Here is a 12,304-nt window from a genome sequence, read left to right as displayed (position 1 = left end):
AGAATAATTTACTTCACTGAGCTTCCTTTCTCTTAAAAGCTGAAGGTTTTTATCCCTAAACCTAGTTTCACAGATTCTGTGCTCACCAGGAAATACTCTTTACAGACCTTAGAGTTAGAGCTTTTGGATCTGTGTGCTTTTCAAAACTTAATATCATAGGACTGAAGGAGGGACTTCCACTGGACTGACTGCTCGGTGAAGTCAATGGTAGACAAGCTTTAAAATATACATGCATATAGTGGTACATTTCCATAGGATTTGGAGCTAGTGTTGGTAATGATTTATAATGCTAAAATACATTCTAGATCTATCTAACAGCACATGATTCCACCATAGACAAAAGTTGCAGAGTACCTACAGCTGAAAAGATTATTTCAGTTTTCTGTGATGGGAGATGATTCCCGGGTTAGCTGATTAATCGTATTAGCAGAGAGTCTTGCAAAAAACAAAGCCAATGGGACACAGAACATTCTGACAGGAAAGAGCTCAGCACAAAGGTGACAACATGCATTGATTAGCATATCAATCTGAATTTGTCAGTCATAAAACCCTGGAATACCAGGTTGCACTTCACTTTAAAAAAGAACAGTTTGCTCTTCTCAGCTAATAAGTGACAGCAGTGAAAAACACAGTTGATTGCTGCAGATTGACGCAGCTGGGATAAGGGAGATGCTACTGGGTAAAGAAAATCTTTAATTAAAATATACTATTTTCTGTCCACAGTATCAAACTGCTATTTTCTGACCTTTTACAGGCTTTGGTCTGGCTGTAAAGAGGTGGCAGGGACTGGATAGTATGCAAAAAGAAAGCCTCCAGTGTACAGCCATGAGAAATGTCAATATGTATTTTGGTCCTGAATCAAGATAAAAAATAAATTTTAAAAAAAATCAACAGAGAACTTGAGACTAATTTTTTTCCCAAGCGGAAATTCTCAAAAGTTTAGATTTAAAAAACAATCAAACAAGAAACCCCAACAAAATACTTTGCCATATTTTACAAAAGAAATAATTTCAACAGTCAGCAAGTCAAAGGATTTCATGTGAGGTTTGGAGACATGACTAGCATGTGTCTGGACTCTCTGGTAATGGAGGCTGGATAAAATCCTGCCAGTGAAAAAGACAGGGGTCTAAACAAAGGTGCTCTGTGTTGACAGATAAAATTGCCTGGAGTACAGTGTACAGTTCTGGTCTCCGCTATACAAAAAGGATGCGGACAGGCTGGAAGGGGTCCAGAGAAGGGTCACCAAGATGATCAAAGGACGGGGAAGCTGCCATACGAGGTTAGGCTGGGAGAGCTGGGTTTGTTCAGCCTTGAGAAAAGGAGGCTCAGAGGGGATCTCATCACCACGTACCAGTACTTAAGGGGTGGCTACAGACAAGACGGAGACTCCTTTTTCACAAGGAGTCACACAGAGAGGACAAGGGGGGATGGACACAAGTTGCTCTTGGGGAGATTCTGATTGGGCACGAGAGGGAAATTTTTCACAGTGAGGACAGTCACCCATTGGAATAATCTCCGCAGAGAAGTGGTTGACTCGGCCACGTTGGACACCTTCAAGAGTTGTCTGGACAGGGTGCTGGGCCATCTTGCCTAGACTGTGCTCTTCCTAGAAAGGTTGGACTAGAAGATCCCTGAGGTCCTTTCCCACCTGTGATTCTGTGATTTTAGGTTTCACAATGGACACCTGATAAAAAAATATATAATTATACAAGCATTAATATAATCACAGACATAAACAGCATATTTTTCAGTCCTTCCTTCTTCCCCCCACCAAACAACTTGGTTCAACTTCCAGTTATTTTCAGTTTTCCAATATCCTGTTTCCCTGCTACTTATTGATTTGTCTTTTCCCTTTTTGTCCTTCCTCTGCATTTCTTCTCCTCAGTTTTCTGTCTTTTTATTCTGAATGGACATTGGTTTTAATGGCTGCTGTTGCACACTGCCCCAGCTGCAGACTCCAGTTACCCTTTGCTTTGCATTCTTGGGCATCCCATGCACTACCTCAGTAAGAAACAAGAACATGAGGCAAAAACACTGCTCAACAGCAGGGAACACTAGTTCATCTTTCTGGGATGAAATGATGTTTCATTAGGCCAATGCTAGAATTCACTTGAAGTACACATGCCAGTCCAGGATTTCTTTATCTCTATCATCCATGAAAGAAAATGTGTGCTGAAGGGCCCTTTCTCCACCAGATTAATCTGGAAATAAATCCATTAGATGATAACACTCTGAACGCATTAAGGCAGAGACAAGAAATTAGTTTCTTCAGCCTACAAATGCTACCTCTACACATGTTCCTACCACTACAAATCCTACTTGACAAAATTAAATTATCTGAACAATTTAGTGAGACAACAAACATTTAATCAATACCCACCATCTGTATTGGTTTTAAAAGAGCAAAAGATTTATAAAACAGCTTCAATCCCAAGTGCTTGCTACATGTATGAGAACAAATTATTTTCAGATGATAACCTGAAGGGAATATGGGAGATTCAATCAAAAATATTTTTTTTTCTGCCTGCCTCAGGAAAGTTAAGGAAGACTCACATTTTAATTTTAAAAATCCCAGATCTCTGAACTCTTTTTATAGCCCTTTTTGTAGCTACCCTTTTCTGAAAGCCATTGTATTGGGGAAGAGTAGTTGCATCTCTTTTTTGGTTGGGTTTTTTTTTTATAGTAAGGCTTAGTTTGTCAGTTCATAATACAGTAGAACTCATTTTCATTTGCCACTTGTTGGAGTAATGATTCAGATACAAGGTACAAAAATTGACTTTAGTAGGACATCCATATTTATATCTGTTTATTATTTGAACTGGTGTGTGGGTGTAATAAATATTCAGGCTGTGAGCCATTTCCTTTGTTGTTTACATAGGCAGGAAAGGGTTTTTGCCTCTATTTAAAAAAAGTCCAGTAAAGCTAGAAGTAATTTTTTAGCATGAGATTGCTACCTGGTGCCAACCCTTAATGAATGGTATCCTTTAAAGAGAATAATGTTGACAGATTAATATAGTTAGAGAAATTGCCAGAGGGCCAACTATCATCATTCTGGATGCAATAACACATGATGGATGTAGATGTAGTGTCCATCCACCTTCCTTGACTCTGATCAGGAAAGGAGTAGCAGTGCTGTCTACTAACTTCTTTAACATTTCCACATAAAAGTCATTTTCTTGTTCCAAAACCAGCAACAAGGATAAGAAGCGCTTTATTAGGTGCAAATTATGGAGCTGTCATAGCCCCTTCATCATTAAATTTGCCACAGGATTTCAGTTTTGCTTCTGACTACTCTCTCTCCTAGGAAAAACGAGCTATCCAACAAACAGATTGGTCATAAGGCCAACTTAGGTGTACAAAAGTTGAAGTCAATTAGTTAAGGGAGCTTAAATTATTGCAGTCTGCAACTGGGGGAAAACATCTCTAAGCCTGTGGCAGGGGAAAAAATAGAGCTTGCATCAATTTACTGATTACTAAACTTGTTAAACTCCCAATTAACTGTAAAATCATGAAGATGACTGGGATTTTAGGACATATCTCTGTCCTCAACATGAGTCTCAGAGAAGAGGTAGCCCTCATGAAAAAAAATCTTCTCTGAAATCTCCTATTCTGGGCAATAGATTATTAAATCGTATTAAAATACAGAGTTTGCGGTTTGTCAGTTTTCCAAAAATACAGCCTTTCTTTATTACCTATTTGTATTGTACAGAATGGGAATATTTTAAACACTTATTTTAAAGCCTACTTGATGAATGAGCGTTTCTTTTCAAAAGACAAATGGCACATGCTTGTTCTTTATAAAGAAAAAAAAATCTTTTCATAGCAATATTTGGAACATTAAAAAAAGAAAAAAGATGGTGACATTGCTTTTCACAACTGTTTTCTGGGGGAGTGGCATCACTCATGCTAGCAAGACACAAGAAGCCAGGTACATACACAGGTATGTGTTAGAAGAGAGGGATTGACAGATACCCTATTTTTTTGCAATTCACAAATTCTTGCAGCCAAGAAAGTAGCAGCAGGCTTCTTTTCTTGCCAAGAACAAGCTTTTTATGATTGCTACCCCATCATGATCAGAGAATGAAAGGACATATAATTTTTATTACTCATATTCTATTTTAAAAGAAAGACAAACCCCTTCCCATCTTTCTTAAACTGTATCATCTAATTTTCTAGTCTCTTTAACACAGACAGCTATGCCAGTTGTTAGAATATCTTCTTGATATAGCTACCAAGGTAACTACTTATACTACAACACCAGAGATTAAAGGGATCAGCTCACAGTAAGCAGCAAAATTAATATTCTTGGGTGTCCCAAGATGCTTTTACTGAAACCTGAACATCCTCACTGAAAACTGGATCTCTACTGAAAATTAAATTTCTCTGACTAAAAATATTTAAGGTGCATAAAACTCAGATCACTGGTGAATTATTTGCAGTTTTTTTCAGATAACCAATTATTATGGTAGATTTGTCTTCCCAAATAACAATTACCAAGATGCAGCCCTGCTTTCCTGAAGATGGCTGAACATCTGCCTGCCGGTAGCAAGTAGTGAGTGAATTCCTTGCTTTGCTTGCGTGTGCGGCTTTTGCTTTATCTACTAAACTGTCTTTATCTCAACCCACGAGTTTCTCACTTTTGCTCTTCTGATCCTCTCCCCCATCCCACCGGGGAGGATGAGCGAGCGGCTGTGTGGTGTTTAGCTGCCTATGGGGCTGAAACCGTAACAAGATCATAACAGGATGCTTATAAGGATCAGTTATCCTAGAGGAAAGAATAAATGCCAAGTATCCTCATGAAAAATTGCAATTAATATTTTCTAGGAATTCATGTCAAAAAAAAAAAAAAAGAAAAGGCAAGCACGAGAATCTCTTTCAGCTGGTGGACAACAAATGAGACAAACGAGAGAACTGAGACGTTGCTACTCAAGTAGTTTGCAAGAAGCGGCAAGGCACAGGCAGCTCTACAGACTGAAATGTGGTACCCTGCAGGAGCTGTGTTAGCAGCTGATCGCCACAGTCCTCCTTCAGATGTACCCTTCCACTTAAACATATTAGACGACTTTCCTACCAATAGTATATTCAATTAATGTTCTATGTATGTGTGCATATTGTCTGTATGTATATAACATTTATTACACACATACATGAACACACAAGGTTTATGGCAGAATGCTTTTCTGTTATGCCCTAAAGCCAGGCACTACAGAAGTGGGAAACTGGGACCAAAGTAGACTATGTCTTTTTAATCCTTGTGGGGAGCTGTAACTGAAACAGAAGAGCAAACAAATCTTTTAAGGCAACTTACCACCATATGCTGTCCCAAGAGCAACAGAAAAGTTGATGTTCTGAGAAGATCCAGCTTAGTGCCTGTGAGTCCTCCCTTGAATTCTTGCTAAAGTAAGAATCTCTAGGTCCTGGCCTGGTACATCAATAAATTGATAGCAGCTTCTTAGTTGAGTTAATCCATCAGCTATGAGCATAACTGTTCAAGTCCCTTAAAGATTTAAGAAGATAAACCTGTTTTAACAGGAGAGTAGATCAGAGTAAACAAATAAAGAATTATACATTTTAAACGCATAGCTGAATTAATGAGCAACAGAAGCTCTGTTACCATAAGAGATAAGTCAAAATATTAGTTTGAGACAGTTTTTGACAGAAATAGACATTCTAAGTGAGCTGCTTCCATGTTTTTATAGAAAATTTACACTGAAAATTTCAACTTTTTGCTAAGAAAAACTTCAATTTTTAAGGGTTTTTTTTAGAAAATGAAAAGAAAAAGAAAAGATCATATATATAAAGGCAAGTTTTCCACAGGAAGAAAAATCTTCCTATTGCTACAGAAAATAAGAAAAGTTGTTTGGTCAAATCATGCTCACACTCATGAAAATAATACAAGAAATCATTTGCCATGCACACTTTCTACTTTGCATTGTAAGTTGTGAATACAAGCCCAGTAACTGAACATCAGTCAGTAAGCTGGACAGGATAAATGGAGAAATCAACCAGTGATTAAGCAATATGGTAATTACACCTCTCATAAATGAATTATGATGATCCCTTTAGAAAGAGTATACAAGGAAAGTAATTTTGCCATCAACTCTTGTCAATATTAGCTATAGTATAGTATGTTTAGTATAGCACAGTACACCAAAGCACAGCACAGCTAAAGAGCATGCAAGATCTGTTTTCACATAAAATAAACTTAGATATGGAGCCTAAATCAGAAAAAAAAAAAAAGCCACATTGTTACTTGAGAATTAATTAAAAAAAAGGAAATGATTATAAAAATCTACCTACCTTCCACAAAGTTCAAAAATAGTCACCAAATATGAATGCTAATGTTTGGAGCTGGTCTAAATAAGATTCATTCTTTACAAATTATATTTAGTTACTACCTTTTGCTTTCATGCCTTTTCCTCCCTCTTTGCTACTTCTTGTTCAAAACTGATCTGGTGATATATGTTGTATCCACAAAAGTAAATTAGTCTAAATCATTTCACTTCATAAAATTAATTGCCTTCCTCTTGGTTGTCTTCACAACGTCTCTCCAACACACTGAATTATTAAGAAAGGTTAGCTCATTTGCAACAAGATTTTTTTTTTCTGCCAAATGAGCCTGTCTGACAATAGAAATAGGAGGAAGATTTTGTGATTTAGTACATAAAAAAGCAACCTGATTTTTTGCAAGGAGTGGCATACATAGAAAAGCTTGGGACAAAATTACTGACATCTGGTTTCCAACCTTAACAGTAATAATTTGTTGATGTGACTGGTAATCTCAGAGCACTTTACAAAGCAGATTAGGAGGATGGGAATTTTGAATTTTAGAGGGAAACTGATTTCTCCAAGCTAGGTTGTGCCACAGCCAACCTTGAATGCAGGTCTCCACAAATATAGACCTGCTGGTTTTAAGCAGTGTCAAGAATAAGCAACAGGACTGACATAGCACAAAAATGTGTAGCAGCTAGGTGATTCAATAGGTCAGCTCAGGTAAGAGAAAAGGCAATAGGAACTCTATCTCATGCTAAGATAAAACTAGTACAAATTGGCTCTCTCTTCTACAATTTACTGAATGTATCACCTGAGGAACCTGTGGCACTGCAGATCAGCCACAGACTAAGCAGTGCCAGCATACTTAAAATACTGTGTGCTAAAAGAAGCAAAAAGTGAGAAATACCCTTACTCTTCACTCTTCTCAGAGCACGACTAAGACTTATACACAGCTGAAAAATTAAATATTTTCACCAAAAGCCCAAAACAAAAAAGTCAAGAAAGGGTTTTGAAAAGAATTTCTAATTAGTTGCTTCTAGTCAATCTTACTTAGTAGTTGGCGTGTTCGAAGCACAGAAGCTAGTAAGAAAACACTTCCTTGAACTCTGTTAATTCTTTGACAGTACTTCATAAAAGAGAGAATAGCGTAGGCCAGAAAATACTTTTCTCTAGTGTATAGGAAGAGAAATCACTGAGAGTAAGGATTTGATGGATCAGACCCCCATAAGGGAGCTAGCACATCCTATTACATAAGATGATCAAAGCAAAGAAAATACATTCAACACTACAAATTATTCCTAGAATTATGATGAACACAGAAATCCTGGCCTGATTCTTATCTAAAAGATATTCGCTCTTCCTGAATTATCTCTACTATAACTTATTTTTAGTGGGAAACTTTTAAGTATTTTAAATTATGGCCAAGATAAAAAGAGAAACTAAAACCTTACTTTTGGATGCAGAGCTAAAAGCTGATTTCACTTTTTAGTTAGAAGGACAGAAATTCAGAGCAAGTCCCCAGAAATCAGAGTAATTCTGGATCAACCTCAGCGTATCAGAGATCGGAAACTGTCATGAATACCTAACCTAGCATCAGCATGTCCTGTCATTCCTTACAGTGACATCTTTGAAGAGTTTAGACCGTACCCCTTTTTTAAGTCAATATATTTTCTGTAATAATCCACTCTGGTATAGTACTTTTTAGTTTTATTATTACTACTACTTGTGTTGTTCAATTCTTCCTGATTCCTTAATCTGCTCTGGGTAATCTCTTCGTTTCACAGAGGTTATGGATATTAAATGTGATTATTTCCTTTTTCTAAAAGCTTCAAAATGCAGTTTTTCTGCTTTCCCTTAAACTCTAAGCAATACAGAAAAAATTAGTGTAGCAGGAAGCTTCTTTGGCCTTCTAGATAAAGCTAGAATGTTTTAAAAAAAACAGTTTTCTGAGCAGGCAGAAACCAAGTAGCAATTTGCAGAACCATTTGCAGCAAACTTGTGGGAAAAAAATACTTGTTGTCTGGAAGAGTTGGAGGACGGAAATTACAGTTAGCATATTTCTAGAAAATCTTCCATTAGAAACACTAACAAAATTACCCTCTTCATCGCTCATCCTTTTTTTTTTTGCTTTTACTATTGCAGCTTTTTTGGGGTCATAACGACCTCAAAATCTTCCAGTCAATTTGTAATCAGTCATATTTTCTCACATTTTTGGACCATAATGCAGCTTGCTGAACACAAACCAAGTATGTGATCTTCAGTAGTCAATAAACAATTGGCCAGTCAACTTCAGAGTGTCATTCCTTGGGCTGGCTGCAGTAATGAGTCCTCTCATACTGAAAAATTCTAATTCTGAACGATGAAAAGCAAATGCCAAGTACTCTTGTTCTTACATAAATCATCTTATTTCAACATGAATATAGGAAATCAAAATATATATAATAGCAGAAATAATTTGGTCCAATGGTTGCAGAAAAGGTGCAAGGGATGTCTGACTTCTTGAAGCCACAAATTGAATGTCACTGATATGGCCATAGATGTTTTTTCTTTCATTCCAATTCCAAAGGAAGGAGAAAGGTCACACAGCAAAGACACATAGGCAGATCATATTTTTGAATTTTGGCAAAAGAAATTAAGTTATTATTTCTGCTGAAAACCAATTAACCAGAGACCTTTTGGCTTAAGAAACTCTATAGTTTAGAAATAGAATGTTTGTGATAAAATACCATAAGAATACAATGGTCCTTACACATCAGTTCTAATGGTTGTTTCTTTTCCACTGATAGACACATAAGCAAACACACAAAACACCACAAGGCATCGTCAGCGTGTAGGCCACGACAGTGGTTTAGGATGCGGGAAAGCCAAGTTCAGATCCCCACTCCACCTGCACCTGAAGCATCTCAGATGAAAAAACTGGATTCTGAAGCAGGCAGGGCACGAATCTTCGGTTCCGAAATGCTGAACAGGAGAAAGCAGATGTTTTCCCACATTTGAGAGATTAGCTGAAAATGGTTTCTTTTTAGCCTTTACTCTCAGTGCAAAAGATACATTTCAAGACACAAAACTTGCTATGTTGCCAAAAGGTTCCCTCCTAGGTCTGTTACACAGTTTGCAGATACAGCTTTCTTCTACTAAGTTATATGTTTCCTACATAAGCAATTACAAAATTCACTTGACTCTGATCCTTCTCTAGCACTTAGAATTTAAAATAATTTTTGGATGAAAGTCATAAGAACATAGTAATATAATAGGTAAATTTATACCTTTTATTTTTTTTTTACTTTTATCTTTGCACAACAGAGAAAAAAGTAATAAACTGTTTCTATGTTGTCAGAATATGGTATCATACAAGCATTTCAATTAGACAGTCTTCTCAAATGGATGAATTTATACTGCTTTTTAGAAATACTCTGTAGATAGTATTCTAAATCTGTGACTTGCCTGCAATGCTTTATGAAGAACAATCCATAAAAATTCTTTTTTAATGAAGGAAGCAAGTAACATTGAATATATCTTCATAAAACAGTGACAGTAAGATAATAAACTGCTCATCAGATCGAGTCTGAAATTTTCATTTATTCTTTAAAATAAACACCAGTAATACCTACTGAAGGCAAATTGGTTCAATCAGAGGACATTCGAACATCAGCATTATATAACTAAGTAGCCGTATCTAGGTCTTATGAAATTTCTATTTAGCTCTTGCTTTTTTCCCAAAATAATATTTCATATTGTAATTGATTTCAAGGCTGAAAAGGCAACTTCAGAGGCCCTGTATACATACCTCCCTGTTAAAACTGTACTCAGAGTGCCACAGTTAGACAACTGAAATAAAAATGACACTTGATGGCAAATACTCTATGAATCAGCGGATTCATGTGATTTCATTCTTTAGACATGGAAGTGATCCTTACACTTTCTGATGCCATAGTGAATCTGTAGATTTTTGTGTGGTGTGAATACATCTACGGACCCACGGTTATAGCTTGGGACCATCTCCTGTTATTGAAGAGCAAAGTCAAGAAGCCACCTTGTTTTACTTTTCAGGTATCAGTGAAACACAGAAGTGTCACCAATGCTCTATGAATAACATGGATAAAGCTACCTGGAAATCTTATTTCCTGATTTCATTCAGCACTGAGTTACTATGAATCAATTCATGCCTCCTCATCTTGCTCAAGACCTTAAAAAATGCATTTTACTATGTATGAATATGTATATACATTTTATTATATATAACATATATTCAGTAACTCCAGAAGGCAGAAAAGTGACCAATAAAAGCCCCCTGAATCTGGATATTTGGAAGGAAACATATCACTGGAAAGAGCCCTGTAGGAGACAGAGGAAATTGTGTTGCCAGTAGGTGTCTTTTCTATTGACATTAGTGGACTTACAAACAGGTTTGCAGGAATTTCAGGTGGGAACAGCAGCTACCCATTAGTTTCAAGACTGTAAGTTCAGAACCTGCAAGATCTAATAAAACACGTTCTTTTAATCTCCAATTTATGTGACCTTATAATTCTGTTGTTAAATGCAACTTAAAAAAAATAGAATTATTAAAGCAATTTAAAAGAAAAGAAGAGTATGGGGAAACATGTATGAGTGCACATATACACGGAAGTTGCTAGTTCATCTCACCTGACATTAGACAGGCGCTTGAGCAGTTGGAGAAAGACGAAAAGGCAGAGGTGCCCAGAACTGCAGCTGCAAATAATTTGTCTCCCACTAGAGAAAATAAAGAATGTACAGTGCTTAGAAGAGAAACACTTTAAATCAGTGAAGATATCACACTAATTTTTGTCAGGGACTGCAACAAAGAATGTAAAGAGGAAAAGAATAATAGCAGGAAGGAAGACTAACCACAATAGCCCAAGGAAATGTTTATTATATCATGTCCCATTTCACTCTGCCTTTCCCTCCTCTCCAGATATACTGCTGTCAGTAGAACCACTTGAATCAATCCACATAATTTTTTTTTTCAAAAAAATTTGCTAGTATCGCACTTTGTATAATGTATTTCCCTCTCAAAGTCCTAACTGACCAGGAAAGCAAATGAATAAGAATTATTTTTCACAGAACAACTGTGCCCTACAAATTACATTTTGACACAGGCACCTCACTGTACCAGTTATTCAGCCCTTTCAGTCATGTCCTATGTGCAGCAGCTAAAAAACAGAGGGCTAAGCTATGCTGGTGATAATGGAAACCAAGTGTATTTAGCCTTTCAGGAGGATCAGAAGATCAAACTCTCAGTGGCTGCAGAAATCCTGCTGGTTCTTTCTTCACCAAAGAAAAATAAGAGTTTTCTCATATGACATAATTTGTGAATATTATCTATAATTCAGAGTACCCTTAATTTCTATTTAGTGTTAGTTAATTTCCCATAACTCATCCCTAGACCTGCTCAGTTTTACTTTATTCTAAAAGTAGTTTCAGTGAGGTTGTACCTTAGCATCATATTTGAGAAGAAACTAGTCTCTAATCACTTCTTTGGCTCTGACTGTCCCCACCCTTCGGGCCCCCTCTAGCTATGATGAAGAGCCAGATACAACACTTCTGGCTTTGGCCTACCCCTTGGCTGCAACATCCTTACTCACATGTTTGTGAGGTTGCCTGATGTCCTACTGAGTCATTTTCAGTTGGTGCCAGGAAGATGACTCTTGCATTCATAAGCAATATTCAGAAACCAAGTTCAAACTGAGTTTTCCAGCTGTGTTTTAAGCTACACAAATAAAAGCAAACTGTTCAAAATCCAGGTAGGCTGACATTGTCATGGCAGCAGCACAATGCTAACAAGCTGCCATAATAAATGGAATAGTGCTGAGCATCCTTAAATCACAAAAATTCTGCTGCCATAGCTAGAGCTTTGCATGACTGACTGATGAACAGGAGATATCAAAGCTGAAGAAAATATTTGGACTACCAAAGCTGCTGCTGAAGGATCATGTCTTCCAGCTGGGGGCTGGAGGAAGGAGGCAGGGAATGAGATCATTAGGTTAAGTCTAATCAAGCAAGCAAATCCAAA

The 12,304-nt window shown here is 37.0% G+C and overlaps 1 long non-coding RNA gene across 1 annotated transcript; it reads right to left on the bottom strand.

Moving 5' to 3' along the window:
• Positions 1 to 1,650: 1,650 nt before the first annotated feature.
• LOC135313280 (uncharacterized) lies at positions 1,651 to 10,738 on the bottom strand. The gene is made up of 3 exons (XR_010372899.1): positions 10,674 to 10,738; positions 5,309 to 5,497; positions 1,651 to 1,684 (listed from the first exon to the last, which is right to left on the bottom strand). It is a non-coding gene; the product is annotated as an uncharacterized LOC135313280 (long non-coding RNA).
• Positions 10,739 to 12,304: the final 1,566 nt, after the last annotated feature.

This window comes from Phalacrocorax carbo, chromosome 4 (assembly GCF_963921805.1).
Source record: "Phalacrocorax carbo chromosome 4, bPhaCar2.1, whole genome shotgun sequence".
NCBI classification, from domain to species: Eukaryota; Metazoa; Chordata; class Aves; order Suliformes; family Phalacrocoracidae; genus Phalacrocorax; species Phalacrocorax carbo.
The sequence above is the reverse complement of the archived record's forward strand: the minus strand, read 5'-3'. Positions and strand labels throughout refer to the sequence as shown.